General features: G+C 39.5%; 1 non-coding gene across 1 annotated transcript; it reads right to left on the reverse strand.

Annotated features, from left to right (window-relative positions):
• Window positions 1–5,669: 5,669 nt before the first annotated feature.
• Window positions 5,670–5,741, reverse strand: trnaw-cca. Its single transcript has one exon. It is a non-coding gene; the product is annotated as a tRNA-Trp (tRNA).
• Between the last annotated feature and the right edge of the window lie 259 nt (window positions 5,742–6,000).

Here is a 6,000-nt window from a genome sequence, read left to right on the forward strand (position 1 = left end):
GTCATAGATGGGACTATCTATAGTACTAGGATTATTAGACAGAGGGAAAATGTCACAGAAGGAAGTTTTCATTTTAAATTGATTTGTTTTGTTGTTGGGCTACATGGGGGATCAAACAATTGCAAAAAACAGAAAGTGTGTGCAAAACAGCAGCTGGCAGCATTTGCAAATCCATGAAATCAGAGTGCTAATACCATTCTCTGTGTTCACAGTGTACACTGGACCCAATCCCCACAAACACTGCAATTACAGGCTCCAAACTTAATCCAAACAAAGCAGATTCCTGGAGAGAGGACAAGGCGAGGTGTAACACTCTTAGGAGTCTGCAGATGGGGCCGTTCAGCTTTCACAAATACTGTCAGGTGCAGCTGTGAAGCTCATTTCAATGCCACAGGTTGTAGGACACATTAATTATAAATGTTCAAATGATGCAAAAAGAATAACCAGTCTGTTATTAGCTGTTATCCACCAGTTACAACATGACACTTGTTTTTGAGGTTTAGCAGTTTAAAGTCTACTCCATTTTTTATGTTCTGCTTCATTAGTCAGAGGTAGGATTAGATTATTGCCTTGAGCTATTAGTGATTTATTATAGAGTCAAGGTGCTGTAGTAGCAGCTGTTAATGGACGTCATTAGGGGAACTTTAATTAACCCAAAACGCACGGGCCTTAGCTTGCATAAGACTGTGATGAAGGCAGAAATGTGATTTAAGTCATGTTAGACATTGATTAGTGTGATTGAAACCACACATCTGTGTGGTTTCAATCACACTAAACCACACATCTGTAGTGTTTTAAGCTGTACCTTTTAAGTGTCTATTGGCATGAACTGGGGCCAACATCAGCTAATTGCTGTATCTTCATGTGCAGACTCACATGGAGCGGTCTGGTGAGGAATTGTGCAAGAACTAGACAAAGATGATGATGATGAAATAACGGTGAGTAGAAAACAGGTTACAACACACTGATACTTAGCCTTCTTGATTTAAAGATTAAGAGCACTGAACCTGTTCAAATATCAGCATTAATCATGTTAGACCGTTGGGAAATATAAGTCACAGTTGATGTAAATGTATTATTGCTGTTACTGCAAGTTGGTATTGCATGTTTAGTTTTATATTTATGTTGCATGAAATGTCCCAATGATGTCATACTACACTCTACCTTGCTTATTAGTGGTGGGAAGTGGTGGCTCCACTTCACCTAGCTTGAATATAAAGCAGGGCGTAGGCTATTATCCGCCATATCATTATTATTATTCTTCCCTGGGAAATCTGTTTTCCCATACATCAAAACAAACCAAACTTTGCACACAGGTCACATGTGCGCTACACAGCAACCTTCTCAAGTTTAAAAATTCATAACAAACTAGAATGGCACTCAGAGAGCGCAGACCTCCACCAAGGTGCGTGACTTTAAAAACAGATCACAGCTGGAGGTACTGTGAGGTGGTCGGCTTATTATTAACATGGTGTGTTTCCGTGTAACGTATCGGCGGATGCCTCTCTCATTCAGCAGCCTTGTTATGTCTGTATAACGTTACACTACGTTGTCTCTCATCCCGTCATCTAGCGCTTTGTTCTTTCTCACCGCGGACAGCTAGCAGCTCCCGCACCTCGATGTCTCGCCACACATCCATACCATGGATGTAGATCCACACACGTATCTCTATGCTCTCAGAAAGAGGAAGAAGGAGGCGGGTTCATGCGTCATCAACACGTCATCAGCTACACTGCGCATGTGTTATACCCTGTGGTCTTAATGCTCAGGCTGATCGGAATTTTAAAAAAAAATCCTGAAACCGGATCATGATCCGGATCGCCACCAAAATCTAATGGATTGTTCATTGTGCTACACCCCACCTCTCCAAAAGATTTCATTCAAATCCATCGCAGACTTTTGGAGTAATCCTGCTAACAGACAAACAAACAAACCAACGCAGGTGAAAACAATAAGCCATACATGCTACAACTTTGCATCTTCACCAACATGTAGGTCCAAGTGAGCAGAAATGTCCACATGCTTCAACCTGGCAAGAATATGTATGAAGTCCATCTCTCTGTTTTTCTCAAAAACTGTAAAACAAATTAAATTAATTAATTAAACCTCCTCCCACTTTTTTTGCTCAATGAACACAGTTGCTATGCTGCGTCTTCAGACTGTCCTCCACAAACCGTCCAGTCAGATTTTTTTTAATTATCAAAACTTAAACCCACAGTGTATCCAAACATGTTAGTGTAAACAGTACTGTACACAGCTACTGCACATTCTAGATGAAGTACACAAATTCTCAGAATTTTGTCTTGATAACAGGATTTTTGACACTAGCTTGAAATCTGCCTTTACATGCAACCCTGGCGATTGCCTAAGTCATAGTGTGAAGAAGCTGATTCACACTTGGCAGTAAGCTCACCGAGATAGTGACTTACCCTCCGTGTCTAAGATCGTGAGTTTGAGACCTGGGTGAGTCAGAACAAACATCCTAAGGCATTAAATGGTTAATGATAATGGAACCTCCTGTATTTGTCTTCTTCCTCAACATGGCCGGCCCCGACTCACAGCTATAATTTAGCATTTTAGGTTTGGCCCTGACGTGATCTGGCATGAGAAATGCTACTGAAGCACTGCAAAACAAAATCAGGCCACTTGTTCTTCAAACAAAGTTCCTTTAATATAATGTGAGCATCAAACCTGCCCTCAAGGAGTGGTGATTATGTGACCAGTCAGACTGATTTTCAGGCTATAATGATGACTTGATGTCTCTATTATTAGCAGTCTTCAAAGCCCTGTTTTACGACAGATCAATGTGTCCTCTCTCATGTTCTTTGTACCTGATGTTCTTTCTTGGACCTGCCCTTCGACATGCCAGCTCTTGCACCACATGCAACACATAATGGGGAACATCTGTAAGTATGATCCAAATTGAATGTGAGTGTTCAGATTAACTTGAAAAGAATGTCTTCCCCTCAGCTAACAGCCAAGTCCACGCATTCACTAATAATAGGTTTTATCCATAAAAGGTTCAAGATACCTTCAATAGAGGTATACAATAAGGTGGTATTAGAAGGCGCTGGCGGAGGTATAAAGGAAGGATGTACTGTAGTAAAATGCACACGTCTATGAATGAATGAATCAGTGTGTATAGTGCTGAATTCTCTGGTGGTGAGGTAATTCTGTGATGACAGAGTGATGTGTCAGGAATGACCTCCTCCACTCTGGGGACCATGTTGGAGCACGTCTGCTGAGGAAGTAACACCTCGCTGTCAGGTGACAGCTACAGCACACACACACACACACATACACACACACACACACACACACACACACACACACACACACACACACACACACACACACACACACCATCGCTGTGTTTACCCTCTGTACTGCTGCTCCTCTCGCCATACGGGACAAATGTGTAAATGTAGAGAGGAAGAACTTGGATTTTCCCGGATACCACACATTTTCTCAGGTTTAGACCTCATCATCCGTACATATTTGCTGCTACGCAGATCTCTTTTTTATTCAACTAGTGATAGCTAGTAAATGGAGGAGCTCATATTCAGGTCTGGAGAAATAGTTCCGTTAACACCCAAACTTTTCTAAAACTACTGATGAAGAATAGATCTTTATTATCCACTCCTGTGGAAATTTGTCATTGGCTTCACAGACATGCATACACTCAAAAGCTTCCTTTGCCATGGGTTAATATATATATATATATATATATATATATATATATATATATATATAATACATGAGATTTAAAAAAAAAAGAAACTGTTGGGATGTGCTAAAATATTAACAATTAATACATATCTTAAATCAGGGATTCCCAAAGTGGGGTCCATGAAAAGTTTTCGTATTAATTCATTTAAATTATCATGATATATATTTATATTTTACTAAAGTTCAATAAATAATATTTTAATCTTTAAATCTACAGTATATAATAGTTCATAGATTACATTCTAATCTAACAAATCTATAACTCTTAGAATCTGCAAATATATAATATATAATATTACAATATTTAATATGTGTCTAATATCTTTCTCTTATGTTGTTCTTTCACATAACTAAGGCTATAGAAGTGTAAAAAAATAGGCTATGTCAAATTATTCCAAGGGGCATACATGAGGGGTCCCCGGTATATTCTCTATCTTGTAAGGGTTCCTTGGCAGAAAAAAGAGAGAGAAAGACTCTGTCTTAAGTAGACATAAACAACAGCAGCAGTCACAAATATAGAATAATAATAGCTTTCCCGAAGGGAATTTTTCAAATTCATTAAACAAAGGATGTAAAGGGTCCTATAAACACTATTAATGTTGCTTCCCTCCTGGTTGTGTAGTGTTCATCTCCACCATCTTCTATCCTCCACTCAGTATTATACAGCAATTTTCTCAGTAACATTTGAGCCACTAAATAAGCTCACAGATTCTTATAATACTGCCAAGTCCTGAGTGAGAACCAGGGCTCACTCTTCACAGCAGGAACACCGGCCCTATCAGATCACAGGCTCCAGCGAAGCTGCACTGTCTTCATCTCCACCGCTGTCTCCTCCTCCCTGCATTCCTGATGTGCAGTGGACATACTGCAATCCAGGCCCCGGACTCATCTTACTATAGCAGTCTGGGGTAAATAACTGCATTGTTTCCTGTGCTCATTGGTGTCCTCTATAAAAAAGCTCTCAGCTGGATTTCATACACTGAGCAACAAATGTAAACTGCCATCTGACTGATTTCCTCTGCATTAAACTGTAAAAGAAGATTTCAGTTGACAGACATGATGTCAAATAAATAAAAACCCTGTGGGGCTTGGGTGTTGCTTTTCAATAAACACCCAAATGTAGGTCATAAACGTGGATATATGTGAGACTTAGATGTTACACCAGGAATGCCAAGGTCAAGAAATATCTCTTAAAGGTCCCATATTGTAAAAAATGACATTTTCATGGCTTTTATATTATAAAGCAGGTTTAAGTTCTATGTAAATACTGTGAAAGTATCTACACGCTTAATCCACAGAGAAATACAAACAGCCTGTATACAGAAACTGAGCTTTTGAAAGGAGCCTTCAGGATTTCTGTCCATTTGTGATGTCACAAATCTACAATATTTAGACAATTTTTAAACGTAAACATTCTAAATGTGTCCCAGTTTATTTCCTGTTGCAGTTGATGTGAATGACATCAGCTGACAGGACATAAACATGGACCCAAGCTGTTGCCTAGCAACGCAATTCTGTTACAATTCTGTTGCAATTCTGTTGCAATTCTGTTGCAATTCTGTTGCAATGTACTAAAACGGAGCGTTTTAGACAGAGCATGAATACAGGTATATTCAAGCAGACAGCATGAGGAAAATAAAGTTTTTTTTAAACATAAAAGTATGTAAACATGTTCTAGTAGAAACCCAAAATACAAGTAAGAACCTGAAAATGAGCACGATATGGGACCTTTAAGGTCATCAAACTCTCCTTAAATGCTCTTTGAGGGAGGGAGTGATTTGTCCACCAGGTGGAGTATTATCTGTGCCAAAGAGAGCTGCATTAGTGAAAGTGGAGTCCCTCATACAGTATAACCAGCTGAGAGAGCTCAGAACAAGTCCAGTACTTCTTAAGACTGACTGAAACATTCTTTAAATTTCAGTATAAGTCATCACACAGCTTGACCCTGACGTGATTTGAACACGCAGCCTTCTGATCTGGAGTCAGACGCGCTACCGTTGCGCCACAAGGTCATGCAGGACAACTGGAAAGATGCCATTGTACAATCCATTAAATGTATGTACCCTAAAGAAAATGAATTGTCTAATCTTTTAGGTTGTACTTGTATGCCTAAGAGCAAGAAACAGAAGTGAGAGCATTATTTGAGCAGTTTCAGTGCAGTTTGTAAAAGGGGTTCTTGTCCGTCTTGCACTGGTGTTCATGTTCACTCACTTGGACTTCATCGGATCATAAAGAATAAGAGCTGCAGGGAGTGAGTGAAGCTCCACAGAA

The sequence above is a fragment of the Sebastes umbrosus genome, chromosome 21, assembly GCF_015220745.1.
Source record: "Sebastes umbrosus isolate fSebUmb1 chromosome 21, fSebUmb1.pri, whole genome shotgun sequence".
In the NCBI taxonomy this organism is placed as follows: Eukaryota; Metazoa; Chordata; class Actinopteri; order Perciformes; family Sebastidae; genus Sebastes; species Sebastes umbrosus.